The sequence below is a fragment of the Talpa occidentalis genome, unplaced genomic scaffold (assembly GCF_014898055.3).
Source record: "Talpa occidentalis isolate TD23 unplaced genomic scaffold, MPIMG_talOcc4v2.1, whole genome shotgun sequence".
Taxonomy (NCBI): domain Eukaryota; kingdom Metazoa; phylum Chordata; class Mammalia; order Eulipotyphla; family Talpidae; genus Talpa; species Talpa occidentalis.
The window spans coordinates 88,247,033-88,265,450 of NW_026555331.1; the positions used below are offsets into that span (position 1 = coordinate 88,247,033).

Consider the following 18,418-nt stretch of genomic DNA (forward strand, 5'->3'; position numbering starts at 1 on the left):
AACTTTTTCATGGAGATGATGCTGAATGTAAAGAAGAAAGACCCTCCAAAGCTGAAGCCAAAGCAAAAGGTTTGAAAGCCAAGAAAGCAGTGCTGAAAGGCCCCTAGAGCCACACACAAAAAGAGAGAGAGAGATCTACATGTCACCCACCTTTCAGTGAACTCAAATATCCTTAGAAGAATGCCCCCAAGAGAAACAATCTTGACCACTGTGCCAATATCAAGTTTCCCTGACCACCGAATCAGCCATGATGATGATAGATGACAACAGCCTACTTGTGTTCATTGCACATGGCAAGGCCAGCAAACACCAGAAGCTCTACGATACTGACGTGGCCAAGGTCAATGCCCTGATCAGACCTGATAGAGAGAAAAAGGCATATGTTCAACTGGTTAGAATGAGTTGGCTATTGCGGATTCTAAATTTTTTCACCGTGAAAATAAAGCAAATGCCAGTAATGATGTGTATACTGGCAAGTGGACTGACTTATATAGAGCTGTTCTGTTCTGGGTTTATCTGTCTTGCCACATTGTGGGATAATGCTTTTTTTTTTTTTTTAGATTATTTATTTATGCATTCAAGAGCTGGGATACAGAGCTGAGATGCGGGGGGTGAGAGGATTCACCAGAGACAGAGTGGGGAGCAGAACAGGCAGACTGACTGAAATACACTGTTGAGGGGAGCAGCGGTCGAGACAGGAGAGGTCTGCTGTGCCATGTGGGTTTCTCTCTGGCTGGCTGGGGATCGAACTTGTGCTGCAGAGGCTGCAGATTGCTTCATAGTGCTGTGCTTAACCCCTTGCGCCACCAGGGAGGCCCTGTGGGATAATTCTTGATGCACATGTAACATGCCAGCAGTGCGCTTGAGTAGTTAGCCATTAACTGTTACTGTGTTGGTTGTAGTTTTTTCCACAGCAAAAATCACCTGTGTTAATTCTTTTAATCTTTTTTTCTTTCATCTTATAATAGATGTCTATCTGATGTCTACTTTTTCTGCTATGCACCTGGTTATATAAACACTGAGTTTGTTGGAAGATTAATTTCTAAAATGGGAGAAGATACTTCTTATCATTCATGCACTAGGGAGTGATTTAATCATAGAAAAACCTTAAGTTTGTGTGATTGAGAAGTTCCAGATACAAATCTTATTAACAAATGATAAATTTGTAGACCAGGAAAGGAGGTCTTGTAATGGGTAAATTACTATACATTGGAAATATTTCTTTCTGGAGTGTATAGAAAGGAGATGTATCAAAGATGCTTCAGCATGTTCCTTTGTCTAATGATGAAATCTGTTTTAAAATACAAGTAAAAATCCAGGATATCTGGAAGCAAGTTAAGAAGAATGCAAAACCAACCCCCTTTAAGGTAGGTATTAGTTTGAAAGCCACATGCTGACAATGGCTATGGCCAGCATTTAGTGTTTTCCAGTACGGAAGGGGGAGAGTGTAGATGAATTCCTCTTCTGTGTATTGTTCTAGTTCACGATGAAAGGAAGCAATATGTTCAGTCTCATCCAAGATTTGTTTTTGAAGTCTAAGTGAATATTTCATGTGCATGGATCAGTTTGTACTGATGCTACCCCTGCTGTGCTGGGTAAAATTTCCAGCTTTGCTGTTTATATACAATACAGAAAGGAGTAGCTGTGTGTAATGTACAATCATGCACTTGGAGCAAGACATTTTTCTGCAAAAACAAAGAATATTCTCTCATCTTTATATGGCAACAAAAACTATGCCCCGGCATTAAAACCAAATCTTTGGGGGCCTCCCCTAGTGGTGCAGGCAGTTGAGCACTGTGCTGCAAAGCTGTCCTCAGCCTCTGCTGCACCGGTTCGATCCTGGCTGGCTGGCGAGGGTCCCACATGGCGCGGCAGACCTCTCCTGTTTCGCCCACTGCTCCCCTCCGCAGTGTATTTCAGTCAATCTGCCTGTTCTGTTCCCCGCTCTGTCTCTGGTGTGTCCTCTCACCCCTTGCACCTCTGGCTTATACCCCAGTTCTTGTATAAAAATAAATAAATCTTTAAAAAAAAAAAGAATTGATAATGGTTCAATCAGACAGGTATCAACTAGGGTAAGGACCTGAAAGAGGATAAAAGGCAGGGCAAGGGCTAGCTTAGGAGGCCCAGACTCCTCAACTCCCAGACACCCGGACTGCCAGATACTAAGAGGCCCAGAGGCCCAGACTTCTCCCCCTCTGTATCTGGTCTTGGAAGATGGAAAGAAAAGCATCCAGCAACCGACCTCTGAAGAGCACCATCTTGGATGAACAACCTTTTGTTTGGGACTTCTGGACACTGTGGACACCTTCTACGGTGAGATGGCGAAACCTGTGCTCTTGATGGAGGACAAGAATAGAAAAACTGGAAAGGGGGCCTCGCAAGACTAAAACTTGACTCACACTAGGAGGTGGGGGTCGAGGGGAATAACTTGACCATTTACCCGGCTGTAGAGATTGGGACCCTTAGGCGCCAGTGCCTTATCACAAGGCAGGAGACCCAAGCAGGATCAGACTGCTCTAGGGAGTGGAGCTCTACAGGCCTGAGGGTAAAGATATGGAGATTGGACCCACCCTGGAATCTCGGGTCCCTTCCTGGTTTTGCCTGTTACCCAACATCAGCAACAAGCAGGCCACTCCATAGAGGCATGACCCCTCCCAAACAGAAGAGGACTATATCAGTGCAGTTTCTGCACAGGCTCGGGGCAGCACTCCCACTGCCCACCTGTGACTATGCAGGTGCCTCTTTTCACCAACTCTCTCCCTCTGCAGGGCAGCAGCCTCCTTCCTGCAAACATGCAGGCCTCTCTTAGCAAACCTGTCCCTTCTGGGCACCTCTTCCTGCCTGCTTGTGTCTATGCAAGTGTCTTTAACTATTTTATCCCTTCCCTAATAAACCTACCCTTTAAATATAACTAACATCTCTGTCTGGTGGAGAAACTCGCCTGGGGAACTCACAGTGTGCCGCAGAAACGGGAGCTCCGGTGGCACCTTTCCCAGAGTGAACCCAAGGAGCCAGCACTCCACAAAACTCCATCAATCTTAGACACTCTGTTTCCTCTGCTTGTTGAGTAAACCCCATTGTTGTTATTCCCTGAGCCTGAGTGATCTTGCAGTTGTGCTTGTGGGTGAAAACGCCACAGACAGTGACCTGTCCTCTGTTGGGCCCTGTCCTTGTGTAATAGCATGGTCCTCAGGAAAAGGGGAGGTTCCAGATTCCCTGCCCCACCCAAAGGAGGGTAGAGTTGAGCAGGGAGGAGAAGCTGGAGAGGAGACTGGGGAAGGAAGTCAGCAGGATGGAGAGGAAGGAGATCTGGAGGAGGCACATGTTGCTGAGAGACTTGTGAAGAAGCTGCGATTGCCTTTTCATCCTGGCCTCCTTGAAACAGAGACCTGTGGGGAGGCTGACAGTGGCACCCTTTATCATGATTTTGACTTTGTTCTTTTCCTTCCAGATTTGCCTGGCCCCTATTGCCCCTTTTCTATGGGTCCCCACCAGAAAGTGCTTTAGACTTGTGGCAGGCTTTTGGGACTCAGAGGCCCTGTTTGGGGCCAACCTTGTTTGGCTAGACATTTACCTACAAGGGGATGGGTAATACTGGGTGCTTGATTTGGAAAATATATTCTTCCCCATTCTTCTTCTTTCTGTATTGCACACAAATCATAATAAATTTCCTTTCCAATGAAGGCCTTAATCACTGGAGTATGTTTTGTCTTTACGTGGCAGATAGCAGAACCTATTTAGAGCGTGCAGGTTTAGGGGCTTTGGGATCCTCCTCTACCTATCCTGTAACACTTGGATGACTGTAGCACCCCTATAGCCATGCTTCTGAAAGATTAAAGAAGATAACTGAAAGTAATGTAGGGCCTAACAACCAACATCTGTGTATCAGTAGGAAGAAGTAAGAACTGAGAAAATGAAAGTAGGTAACAACAACGGCTCCAGAGTTACAGATTTAGAAAGCTACTTATTGCAAATAAAGTCACTTACCTGCTAGATTCCATTTTCCCCTTTTTCCAAATTCACAAAATGCTCATTTGTTTAGAGCTAAAATATCAGTAAAAAAATTAGCTTCCTATGCTCCCTTTCAGCAAAGGGTGTGATATGACTCTCAGACATAGGAGAGAAGCCTTCAGGTTTTCCTTCATCGATAAAAGACAAAGATGCCTGGTAAAGAAAAGAATATTGCTATTAGCCTTTGCTTGCTTTCTTCCAACCTTGCAAATGGTCTTGATATTTTCAGATGCAGCAATTACCTTCCAACTTGGTGGAAGAAAACTACATCACTAAGGACAGAAGGAGCCAAGAGGTGGAAGGATCAAGATTCCTGATGAAAGCCTTGACCCCTAGGGCATTTTTTGTTTGCTTGTTATTTGAAGCAAAGTGCATTTCTAACAAATCAAGCAAGAGATACTTGGGCAACGATCCACCCCGATGAAAAGATACTTCTTCTCAAGCTATTATCTTGAGAAGATGAATTAGTCACTTCTTACTCAAACGGAAAAAGGGGTAACTAGCTAAATTTCCAGTGAACAAGAAAGGTAAGTGAAAATTAACTATTACCAATATTATTCATGTAAAATATTATGAATAATATTTCAATTTTGAGTTTGCCATTGCTTTAATATTCTAGTAAACCTAAAAATACGGGGGCTTTATTAAATTTACATACAATCTCAGTCTGTCTGTCAAGTTTTCTTATTTTTTTATGTGTCAGGTTGTAAGTTCTTCCAATTAAGAGTACTTCCTTGGGTGTTTTTCAGGAACTTCTCTCTCCCGGAAAGAACTACTGCTTTTGTGACCCTCTGACTCTAGCCCGAGGGTATACCCATCCCAGTAAACACTGGTTCTATTCCCTTGCAGCTTTTGAAGTTTGGGTGTAACTTCTCAGAAATGCAGTAATTAGCTAGATAAGAAACGAACACATCCAACAATGGCATTCTGTCCGAGGGTTCCCTAAACTCTTTGTTGTACAGATCAACCCTAATGGTATACAGTGGTATACGCCTGTGGTATTTACTGAGAAGTAATTATGTACTCCTGAGACAGATGCTACTGGGTTGTTCTGCCCTCTGAATCATGCTGTTTCTTAAATTCAATCTACCTTATGTAAACTTGGCGTTTATTTTTGATAATGCAACAAGCCAGAACATAGAACGCGTTTCCAGTTGAACTTCTTTAGAAAATTTGAGTATATATTTGTTAACACTAATATGTAATCAAAAGAATATGTCTTCTGAGATTTGAACAAATTGAAAGCCTGGTATTTCTGTTTTTTTTTTTTTTTTAAGATTTATTTATTTATGCATACAAGAACTGGGGTACAGGCCAGAGACGTGGGGTGTGAGAGGATCCACCAGAGACAGCAGGGAACAGAATAGGCAGACTGACTGAAATACACTGCTGAGGGGAGCAGCGGGCGAGACAGGAGAGGTCTGCTGCACCATGTGGGTTTCTTCCTGGCCAGCTGGGGCTAGAACTTGTGCTACTGGGTTTCCCCGGTGGCGCAGTGGTTGAGCACTGGGCTGCGAAGCTGCCCGCAGCCTCTGCAGCACCAGTTCGATCCCTGGCCACCGAGTGAGGGTCCCACATGGCGTGACAGACCTCTCCTGCTGCCCGCTGCTCCCCTCAGCAGTGTATTTTGTCAGTCTGCCTATTCTGATCCCCACTCTGTCTCTGGTGAATTCTCTCACCCTCCCACGCTTCTGACTATGCCCAGTGTTTGTATAAATAAGTAAATAAATCTTTTTAACAAATAAATAAATAAAAAGAACTTAAGCTGCAGAGGCTGTGGATTGCTTCACAGTGTGGTGCTTAACCCCATGCGTCACCAGGGAGGCCCTATATTTTTTAATGAATAGCAAATACATTTAATATCTATAAATGTCCATAAAATATCTACAAATGTATTTTAATGGATTTTATATCATATATAAATATATATAAATATGTATTTATATAGACAATATATACAAATGCATATAAAATAAAAATAAAAGATATATATATATGTGGGAAAAATGTATCAGAAGGAAAAATGATCAACTCCATTTATATTACCTGTTTCAAAATCTTATTAGTTATTATTCATAATATTAGCAGGCAGGCCAAGGAGCACCCGGGACCCCCACACCGGCTCTAAATGGGCCCTGCCATCTACCACATAAAGACAAAACATACTTTAGTGCATAAGACCTTCAATGGAAAAGAACTTTAATAAAATTGGTGTGCTATAGAGAGAAGAGAATATAGTTAAAATAGTTTTCCAATTAAACACCCAAATTTCCCACCCCCTTGTGGGTAAATGCACAGCCAAACAGGGTTGGCCCAAAGCAGGACCACTGAGGTCCTGAAACCTTGCCACAAGTCTAAGGCATCTTCTTGTGGGGACCCATAGGAAAGGGGCTGAAGGAGCCAGCAAAATCTGGAAGGTAAAGAGCAAAATCAAAACACAAGTCAAGGTAATGGATTGTATTGTCAGCTTTCCCATGGGTCTCTCACCCATGTCTTTTTCAAGTGCCTCCTTCCATGTTTAGCAAGTCCCTGGTACAAGAAAGCACAACTTCTTCACATGTCTCCCTGCCCACATGTCTCCTCCAGTCTTCATTCTTCTTCAGTTCCCCACTCCCAGCCTTCTTTAACATCCTCTTGCACTTCCTCTTCAGCTTCTCATCTCTGCCCAGCTCCACCCTTCCGCAGGTGGGGCAGAGAACCTATAACCTCTCCCCTTTCTCTGTATCACACTGTTAAAATAAATGTATTAGATCAATATAGACACTGTCTATTACATCAGAACTACCCACACCTTTGTTAACTGATTTGGAAGAATGTGCATCAGATAAACGTTCCACCATAAAGTAAGTCATTTCCTTCCACTTTAATAGTTGAAATGAAAGAAAGATAATAGGCCTGATGGAGATATAATCCCACTAACAGAAGAGTAACATGTTCCAAATGCCACTGCAGTGGAAGACGTACTGGTTTTTTATTCATGGTCTGGCTTAATACTCACAGAAAGTGTGTTTGATCAGGCGAAACCTTCAAATCTGAGCTCCTCTGTGGTCAGGGAAATGCTAATGACTATCTGACAGCTTGCCACAGAAACGGGGCTTTTCCCCTGGCATCCCTGGCCCTTTTTCCCTCTATCTGGCATATGTAATGGTGCAAACTGCCAGCAGGCACCATAACCACTATGTTGGGGAGGATTTTGTTCTCTGCAAACTACCTTTGACTGTCATCTCTACCTTGTATCTCTATTCCAGGCCTCTCTAGAATTTGTAGCTCTGCCATATGATTTGAATTTGCATTTGTTCATTATGTTGCATTTACATAACTCCTTATCCTATTTCACGAATCTGTCTCATCTCTCCTGAACACCAAACTGGCTTGAAGGTCTGATTCTCTCTGACACAAAAGCTCCCAGAGGCCATGCTTGTGATTTAATTTATAGCCCTGTAAGACAGTGTTTTCACACCAAACTATCCTGCAGACTAGTAAAAGATCTAAATTATTGAATGAAGAAGAGAAGAAAAGGAGTATGAGAAGTGAGGGGAAGGATGATAGACAGAAACCTTTGATTTCAGGTATTATCATCTCTACATGAAGTCGGTCATCAACCAACACCAGCTACTCACAAATTATTGTATCTGCACATAGTAATGATTCTGATTGTCATAGTGATTTGTGATATCCAGAAAATGTCATCAATGATAATAACAAATTAAAAGTGTGACAGGAAAGTGCTTCACAAAGGTCCCAGCTCAGGTGCAATCCCAACTTATTCCAGTCAAGAGCAGGGGCTGGAGATGCTTTTACTTCTACCCCTCCAATTTCCTTTGCTTATCTAGAATCAAGTGTTAGAGAGCTGACTGTTCTGGATTTTAAAGAGGTCGATTGCCCACAAGGATAGTTTCAATCGATGTGAGTGACATCTTGGGGCCTGGTGGGTGGCATCCCCCCTATTGGGGCTTGTAGCACAGCCCTCTGTGCATGGAAGGACAGACATGCGTATAAGCACTTGCAGTGGACTTCAGTGATGAATGTGCTGCAGGTCAGCACTTGGCCAGTCATGACTGCAGGTGCAGAGATGAGGGGCATGTACAAAAGTCAAAGGCTTATAGCAAAACAAGGGCAAAGCAGGTGGAGTGGTTGTTTGAAGAAGTCCCTGAAAGCAAGGAGTGGAAACTTACACCTCAGGTCTTGGTTAAATGCTGAAAACTGTTCATTGTGCTTTTGTTACAATGCATAAGAGTGAATGGGGCAGAAGGTGAGACATGAGCTTGAATAAGCAGGGCTGGAACAGTGTGACTGAGACCCAGTGTACAGGGAGTCGAGACTGAGAGACTAGCGATGCCGATGGTCCTGTAGGTAGAGCAAGTGGCTAGGAGACCAGGACACGCACACGTGTAACACGTTGACTATTTGGGTCAAGAGTACAAGACGGTCAGTGCTACGAGGATGCTGGTTTTTGACAATTTGCAATGTCATTTGCCCCACGCACATGCCAAACTAGAATATGAGCTCCACGGCTTGTTTGTAGTAGGTGTGCATTTGTCAAATGTATGATTAGTTAAACTGGCTGGCATTCCTTCTCACTCATTTTGGAGAGATGAAGAAACAGCCAATTTATAAAACCTAGTTTGGAGTTAGAAGCAGTTAAGTCTCTGGTCAGGGGCCTCCCCGGTGGCGCAGTGGTTGAGCGCTGGGTTGCGAAGTTGTCCGCAACCTCTGCAGTGCTGGTTCGATCCCCGGCAGCCGGGTGAGAGTCCCACATGGCGTCCAGACCTCTCCTGCCTACGGCTGCTCCCCTCAGCAGTGTACTTCGTCTGTCTGCCTGTTCTGCTCTCCGCTCTGGCTCTGGTAAATTCTCTCACCCTCCCGCGCTTCTGACTGTACCCAGTGCTTGTATAAATAAATCAATAAATCTTTAAAAAAAAAAAAAAGACTCTGGTCAGGACCCAAGGTGAAGCTCTGCCTCCCTTTTCCTCTCCCCGCTTTGCAGAGGAGAGGTGTCTATGAAGGACGCACTGCTAATGCTGGCCACCACCACTTGCTCTCCTCCAGGTGCTGTCTTTCAGGCAAGGTGGAGGAACACAAGCTCAGTGACATGAGTCTACAAATAAAGGATAAAGTGTTTTATGAAGCACGAGCCTATAAATAAAGGATAAAGTGTTTTATGATGCTTAGCATCTAGAGGCCCTTGTGCACTCACTGTGTTAGCAGCAACTGTACATCATAGCCAAAGAATTTGTGAGGTTTGGACTTGCCACCTGGATGAAGAGATGAGAAAATTCAGTTTTCCGAAAATATTTATGCTGCTATGGACACTGGGTTTCTAGGAGTGGCTGCCAGACCCGTTGGTGAACTCAGGAGCAATACTGACTACCATTACCAACAATTGCATGTAATGTGGACCTGTCAGAGGTAATTCAGCTATGACTGATGTTTATGAATAAGCGAGGAGAACACCCTCTGAGCCTTGAACCTGGCACTTTAATTTTCAATTTAATTTGACAGAAGACAGGTACACCCATGACTCCATAGAACTACTAACAACATCTGGTATCCAGATGAAAAACATGAAGAGGAAGGACTTAAGATCCAGTCTGTTGCAGAACATCTTCTGACATCAGTAGAAGCAAGTGGTCCTTTGCGAAGGGATCAAAAGTTATGACTTTGTTTCACCAAAACCCTGACCAACTCTAACTTGCTGGAAGAAGAATTTGACTTCTTTGAGGTCCTTCAATTGTTTTTTCCTATCAGTTGTGATGTGGAATACCTGACAGAGAGCTGCAAAAATCTCAAAAGTGGTTCACAGAAAATTGCTGAGCAGTTGGAACTGAACGGATAGGACCATTACATCAGGCAGGCTCTGATTCACAGAAAGGCTCTCAGGACTGGCCTCTTTTTAAGCTGAGAGAAATGTTTTGTGAAGATCATATTGATGATGCCAAATATTGCGGTCATTTGTATGGCCTTGATTCTGGCTCCCACATACAGAACAGCACAGGGGAGCATGTGAAGAGGAAGCCAACAACATTCATGGCCTGAAATAGTCCTTTGACATTTATTTTATGTGAGACACACACATGCTGGTATGTAGGTTTTATCTGTGGTTGAGTTCCTTGAACATAGACAATACTTTCTTTTTTAGACCATTTTATTTTTTCCTTTTAATACTTAGTATAATCATTCCCATCTCGGCTCTTAACAAAGAGAAAAGCATTCAAGTTAAATTGAGCTTTAATATACTTGTTAGCAGGCATATGTGACCAAGAGTGGGAAAATGTACATCATACTGAATATTTTTAATAAAATGTACTTACCTTTGCTTTTCTCCTTTTCTTAAATTAACTAGCACTGACTAATTTACTTCCTTATCTCACGTCTCCCTTCCATTCTACCACAGTTTTAGTTTATTTGAGATTGTGGATTGTCAAGTTTGCACTTGATTTTGAATCAAACCGTTTTGTTAGAAATTTTGATTTTTCTTCTTAACTGGAAAAATGACCTTCTGCCAACTTAATACAGTGTTTACTTGTCTTTGAAGCATGAAAGAAAGCACATACATTGCACAGACAGTTGATTCAACAAGACAACAAAAAAAAAGCACCACTGAGGAGCTTAGTAACTGCTGTTCTGTACATAGTGTTTAATCTCCCATCTAGTATTTTCAGTTTCTAATTGGCATGTGTAGACTGCTCTGTGACAGAACAATTTTTTAAACCAGCTTTATATCCTTCTGGAAAAACTCCTTGTGATTGGATGGTTAGTATCTCCCAGAAAAGAAGTATTCAAGATGTTGAAAAGCTGCAGTTATTGTATGATAGCACTTTTCCCTTGATCTGATTCTTTCTAATCCTATCACTGTTTACCCTTATTTTAATTTTTTTTAACTTTTGACCTATATTGTTGAGTCCACAAATCAATTTCATCAAGTCCAAATATAACACATTTTTAGGTATATTTTTTACCAATGTAAAAGATAAAAAATTTGTGTTTCCATAGTTGTTGCAAAGAAAACAATGGAGAGGCCTCCCCGGTGGCACAGCAGTTGAGCGCTGGGTTGCGAAGCTGCTGGCAGCCTCTGCGGTGCCGGTTGGATCCTCAACTGCTCCCCAGCCACTACAGGAGGGTCCCACATGGCGCGCAGACCTCTCCTGCCGCCCGCTGCTCCCCTCAGCAGTGTGCTCCGGTCCTTCTGCCTGTTCTGTTCCCTGCTCTGGCTCTGGTGAATTCTCTCACCCTCCCGCACTTCTGACTGTACCCAGTGCTTGTATAAATAAATAAATAAATCTTTAGAAAAAAAAAAGGAAACAATGGAGATATTTTTGTGCAAAATAACAAAATGCAATCTATATCAACATCCATCATCTATATAAACTGGATGAATGGATGGATGGATGGATGGATGGGGAGAGAGAGTGAGACAGAGAGAGAGAGAGAATAAAATTACCTAAGGAGTGTAATGCTTGTTAATTTTTTGGTGTATATCTTTGCAATCTATTTTATGTATATTTATAAAAAAGACTGTGAAATATTTAGCCACGAAGAATATGTGACCAAATCACAGAATGGGTAGGAATATGTCTGGTAATCACTAGCTTTACCTTGAAATGATGGAGCTCAAGTTATGATGTGTGTTATCGCCACCTCAACCAGTAACATTAGCAAATCTCCAAATATTAGCCCCACTGGCTGTTTCTCTAGTACATTCTTTGTTAATGATATTATAGTGCTATAAGTGAATGGTCCCTTTTAAACGAAACATTATTATTGAATAATATTGGAAAAAAAGGGCATTTTTTGTTTTCAACATTTTTGTAAATAAAACCTATAGAAATGTTTTCACATTACAAGAAAAAAATGACAAGACACGTGCCTGTCAGTAAAAGAGAGAAACTATGTTTCTTCCCTTCTCCACATTTTTCTTCCCCCAACACTACTTTCCCCTGACCTGTAAAAGATCTGTTTTGTCCACTTTATTTTTTTTTAAGATTTATTTATTTATGCATACAAGAACTGGGGTACAGGTCAGAGGTATGGGGGTGAGAGAATTCACCAGAGACAGAGTGGGGAGCAGAACAGGCAGATCTACTGAACTACAGTGCTGAGGGGAGCAGTGGTTGAGATAGGAGAGGACTACTGCGCCATGTGGGTCAGCTCCCTGGCTGGGGATGGAACTCGTGCTGCAGTGACTGTGGATTGCTTCATAGTGCTGCATATTAACCCTTTGAGCCACCAGGGAGGCCCTGTTTTGTCCACTTTAAATTCCAACATGAGCCCTCATGATTTTCACGCCACTGCACCTCAGCTCTATTGTACCTCCTGATGGAGCAGCCCCCTGTTCTTCCTCCATGTAGGGAATTTTTCTCAGTACCACTGCGGCTGCAGATAAGTGAAGGTGGTGCTTCTCAATGCAGATGAGGCCCAGATAAAGAGCAGAGACATAGGCTAGGTGTGGATGGGGCCTTCTAAGGGGCACTTCATAGCTTTCTGAATTTCAGCCGTAATAAAACCACAAACCAGCCCTTCTTTCTTAAAGCTTTGATTTGCTGCATGTTGCATTCAGCAGAGTTTCAGACTGGCATGGATGTAGCAATAATTGGTTTTCCCCTGGGCAGAGGTAGTCTTGGCATGTCATCTGGTGATTTAGGAATCTTTATTGTAGTTGTGCAGGTACCCTTTATTCATATCTGAGGACCCTTCACCACTAGTTCACAAGCTTTTTGAAATTAGGCAATGATAGATAGCTGTATCCAAAAAGGAAATAGTAAATATAGAGATTCCAAAGTATATATGCCTATGGTTTCCTATAACCCCTTAGATACTATGGAATTCTTTATAAGATTTTTATAACATCAGCTAAGACTCTATTGAATCACTAATATCTACCAAATTGGGAATTTTTCAAGCTATTTCCTTAAGGCCCAAATCTCATCCAGAGTCTAACACAGTGATTTGCACATAGTCCTCACTAGGTAGATGCTGCTTAGAGGAATGAAAGCATGAATTAATCAATGTCAAGAAGAATTTGAATGAATGATTCCTATTTCCCTCAGTATCACAAGAGGAAAACAGTCTGATAAACACATGTATAAATTTGATAGCATATTTGAATTCTCTTGAATATTTGGAAATCTGTGATTTCATTTCCAAGATACATAGATAATATTTTGTTTCAGCATAAATTCTCTTTTGTCAAATAAATCTGTATTTTCTTCATTAGCCAATTTCATGTCCTTTTCTCTGTGCTTTCTTAGTATCCATTGAACACAATTTTTTAAAAAAGAGATTTAAAGAGGGCCTCCCCAGTGGCGCAGCAGGTTGAGCACAGCACTGTGAAGCTGTCTGCAGCCTCTGCAGTGCGGGTTCAATTCCTGCTGGCCAGGGAGATACCCACAAGGCGCAGCAGACCCTGTCTCGCCTGCTGTTCCCCTCAGCAGTGTATTTTGGTCCTTTTGCCTGTTCTGTTCCCTGCTCTGTCTCGGGTGAATTCTTTCACTCTCCCGCGCCTCTGGCCTGTACCCCAGTTCTTGTATAAATAAATAAATAAATAAATAAATCTTTAAATAAAAAAGAGAGAGAGATTTAAAGAAAGTGAAGGAAATAAATCCACCCTGTGGTGAGTCTGGATTTGGTGGTGGGAATGGGGAGGAGGAAATTGCCGAATATAACTAGATTGTTTTGATTTTCAAGTGGGTCTCTTTTCTCCATTCATGTCAACACTGCATTGGCAAAAAATATTCAGAACAATACTTGAATGGAAAATACATGATGAAAGTACCAAAGTAAGAAAACTTACATTTTTCAATGGGAATCTGACCCTTTGGTGCTTTTCTTGGTCCCATCCTACTTTTTCTGGTGCTGTGGTTGAGGGTTTGCCCCTAATTATGAGATTCTTGTTGTTGAAGCTGCTGTTTATCTCTGAACAACAACTCAGAATATCTACTATAATTGCAAGCCTGCCTTGCAATTTTGAAGAACTTCTGAGTTTCTTCAAAAATAGGAGTGGGACTTACATGTTTGGAAAAGTTTAAAAAAGTGTTTAGTACTAAAAGGAAAATATAGAGGGCTAAAATTTTGCTGGTATTTATGATAATCTGTTTTAAGATTATCATAATTACAGTAGTTGTGTCGTGAATATATAAAATTCTATAATGTTTTAACTTTTGCCTTGCACACTCCCTCCCCACAAAATATGGTATAGGTTTGATGATTTTCATCATACCCAATTTACAGATAAGGAAAGAGATGGGAGTGATTTGCTGGCTCGGTGTCTTCTCTGTGCCCATGGTCTCTGCAGGACCCTCTGTCCCTATGGATTGCATTCTTTTATGTGTTGCTGGAAGACTGAAAAATTATAGTCTTCAGTCTAAACCTCTCCCCCTTTTTTTAAAAAGAGTTATTTATTTATGCATAAAAGAACTGTGGTACAGGCCAGAGGTGTGTGTGTGTGTGTGTGTGTGTGTGTGTGTGTGTGTGTGTGGGAGGTGAGAGGATTCACCAGAGACAGCGTGGGGAGCAGAACAGATGGATTGACTGAAATACACTGCTGAGGGGAGCAGCGGGCGAATCAGGAGAGGTCTGCTGCGCCATGTGGGTAGCTCCCTGGCCGGGAATCGAACTCATGCTGCAGTGGCTGCGGACAGCTTCATAGGTTGTGTCTTAACCCTTGTGCCTCCAGGGAGTCCCTAAACCTCTCTTTAGACCTCACACTTCACATATCCTCCTGGCCATTGCCCACAGATGTCCCTCAAGTCCTTGAAATGAGTATTTGTAAACTGAATTAACCTCTTAACTCCAATCTTCCCCTTCACTGTCCTGATAAATGGCCCTCCTACTGAACCATCTAAGCTAGAGTCCTGGCCTTCAGCCCTCTACTTACATGCTTTTTCTTTAATATCTTATTATGTTCCCCTTCCTCTTCCTGCCATGGCTTAGTTCAGCTTTTTGTAATCTTTTCCATGAACTACTGACATTATGCTCTGATTGTTTCTCCTGCTTCCACTTAGACTAATCCAGTACACGGCTGCCAGAGCGGGCTCTTTAAATCACATACCTGAAGCCATTACTTTCCTAACTGAAATCCTTTAACAGTTTTAATGGCCTATAGAATACCAGTCTAATTATAGCATATGACACATGTGATCTGGCCTTTGCCCACTCTTACAGCCTCATAATTTTTCAGCTTCTGTCTACCCCCTACATTCATATTTATAGTTCACTAAAAGAGCAAATGGGCTTTGACTCACATCTACTATGGTCTAAAGCAACAAGAAACCCAAATGATTCCACTTATATCATCTTGAAATGCAATATAACAGAAAGGGAGACTAAGTTAGTGGTGGCCAGGAGTTAAAGAGGGGGTGGAGGCAGAAGGGAAGTGGGTGTTACTATAGAAGGAAGGAACGTTGTGCTGATGGAAATGTTTATATTTGAGCTGCATGATGTGAACATCCTGGTTGTGAAACTGTGCTCTGGTTTTGTAAGATTTGCCGTAGGGGAATGAGTAACGGGTCCATGGGTTCTCTTTCTTGCTCTCTCTGCATTATTTCTTACTAGTGCATATGTACCAACAACTGTCTCAAAATAAAAAGCTTAATGAGAAAATAACTGATACAAACATTATAAAATACATTACTCAATATTTTCAAGATAATTGAAGATGAAATAGCAGCACCACTATTTATCATCTATTTAATGAGCTAGTAACCTTAACTTTTTAAGCCTCAATTTCCCTCCCATGGATAGTGCAGGACAATAATGTTTTATAACAAAATTTCTAACAGACCTTGTGATGTAACCTGGTATCCCACAAATAGAGAAGGAAGGGCCTCCCTGGTGGTGCAGGTGGTTGAACGCAGTGCTGTGAGGCTGTCTGCAGCCTCTGCAGTACCGGTTCAATCCCCGCCAGCCTCGGAGCAACCCCACATGGTGAGCAGACCTCTCCTGTCTCGCCCACTGCTCCCCTCAGCAGTGTGTTTCGTCAGTCTGCCTGTGCTGTTCCCCACTCTGTCTCTCGTGAATCCTCTCACCCTCTGGCGCATCTGGCCTGTACCCTGGCTTTTGTGTAAATAAAAAAATAAAATAATAAATAAATCAATTTTTTTAAAAAATGGAGAAGGAAAAATAATTTTCCTTTTATCCTACATTGTTTTATTATTATTATTGTTATTATTATTAAGATTTATTTATTTCTGCATACAAGAACTGAGGTACAGGCCAGAGATGCGTGGTGTGAAAGGATTCACCAGAGACAGTGGGGAACAGAGCAGGCAGACTGACTGAAATACACTACTGAAGGGAGCAGCGGGTTAAACAGAAGAGGTGTGCTGTGCCATATGGGTAGCTCCCTGGCTGGGGATCAAATTGGTTGCTGCAGTAGCTTTGGCTAACTTCACAGTGCTGTGCTTAACCTCTAGTGCCACCTGGGAGGCCCCTATCCTACATTCTTGCTGAGTCTCCCTATACTAAAAGACAGGATAGCAGAAGAAAAATATAAATGAAGCACATAATTAAAATTATGTACTTAATTAACTAAATTAATTAGATTAATTAAATTGAAATAAATTTAAGATTTTAAATTTTAAGTTAATCAATCAACTAGTTCATTAATTACAGTAGCCCTACAAAGATATAAGACTCCAAAGGCAGCCAAATAATATGGTCAGGGTTCTAGGACTTCAAAACAGGGACGATAATTCCCAAGAAGGTGAGAAAAGGAGAGGCTACAGAGGTTGCCCTGTCACTCAGACAAAACTCTCAGGAGAAAAATGTGACCTCTGGTAATGGCTCTCATCCTGTTACAGACATACTTTTCTAATTGAACTTCTGATATTTTCAGAGTTTTGCCTCTGTCTGCAGTTCCTTCAAATAATTAGCTCAAAATAATCCTTAGGCCGTAAAGGCACACTTTAAGGTGGCACGTTCTGCTGCCACTCACAGATATGTTACAAGGAGGCCAGGGTAGTACCTGGAGCTACCACATGCGTGGAAGAGGTATGAACCGATCCACCTAGAGCATATACAGTATAGTAAACCCAAGTTACCTCAATACCAAAATAAATAAGTTAAAAGTCAGGATAGAGTCTGGACTATAGGGGATATTAAAAAGCATAATATTTACAGTTTTGTCAAAATGGATGTCTTTTCCTCCCTTCCATTCTCACCACCGACTCCAGACTCACCACAGGGGTGATTTATTTCCTTCACTTTCTTTGCATCTCTTTTTAAAGAAATTGGATTCATGGATTCTATAGTGAAAGCACAGAGGAAAGGACACAAAATTGGTTAATAAAGAAAATACACAGACGCATCTGACTGCACAAAAGAAAATTAATGATTAAACAAAATATACTCTGTGTATCTAGGAAATGAATCTCAGTGATTCAAACTGATGTTAGGAACTTGGTCTTACCTGGCATCTTAACAAAGAACAAAAAATTTGTAGAAAAGTAACAAGACAAAGGAAAAGGAGTTTGAGCTTCTAAGGGTAGCAAATTGTGGGAATGCAAAATGAGATAAAGTATTTCATATTTATCAGGCAGCTGTCGAGCATCAGGCACTCATTTAAACCTGACAATGACTTTATAAGCTAATAGTACCCACCAAGAAACAAAGTACAGTGTAGTTCATTAACTTCTTCAATATCTCCGAGTCAATAAAGGGCTGCCCCACGGGTTTTCCTGCTGGGGCCCAAGATCATAACATAGACTAATTTCATTTTACTTGAGGGCCTGCATTCTGAACAGCCTAGTACTGACAGGAGTGAGACGTAGTCTGCACTCATACAAGAGAGTCTAAATGTTGTGAGTCAGGGTAGATGAGAGACACACGTGCTTTCTATTTATTCAAATAAATATAAGCAAATACCCATGAGAAGTAATACTCTAACAGTACTAGTAAATACTCTTTTTTTAAAAAAAAGATTGATTTATTTATGCATACAAGAACCGGGGTACAGGTCAGAGGTGTAGGGGGTGAGAGGATTCACCAGAGAAAAAGTGGAGAACAGAACAGGCAGACTGACTGAAATACACTGCTGAGGGGAGCAGCGGGCAAGTCAGGAGAGGTCTGCTGTGCCATGTGGGTAGCTCCCTGGCCAGCCGGGGATTGAACTCGTGCTGCAGAGGCTGAAGATTGCTCCATAGTGCTGTGCTTAACCCCTTGCACCACCAGGGAGGCCCAGTAAATAGTCTTTAGTCTGAGGTAATTTGTCATATTCTTTGATTGCAGAAGAAACTGAGTAACTGCAGCCCTGGGCCCTCCAAAGGGTCAGCAGATTGGTGCTTTTGCAGCTCACAGCAGACAGAAACACACAGAGGGATAGAACAGGCTCAGGAAGAAGAAATCTAGTGTTCTGGTGCTATTTCACTGTTTTTTCTAGCACAGAATTCTCTTTTTAGACAGAATGGGACCT

The 18,418-nt window shown here is 42.0% G+C and overlaps 1 pseudogene; it reads left to right on the plus strand.

Moving 5' to 3' along the window:
* The first annotated feature begins 247 nt into the window (after positions 1-247).
* Positions 248-10,047, plus strand: LOC119250094 (CCR4-NOT transcription complex subunit 7-like; annotated as a pseudogene).
* Positions 10,048-18,418: the final 8,371 nt, after the last annotated feature.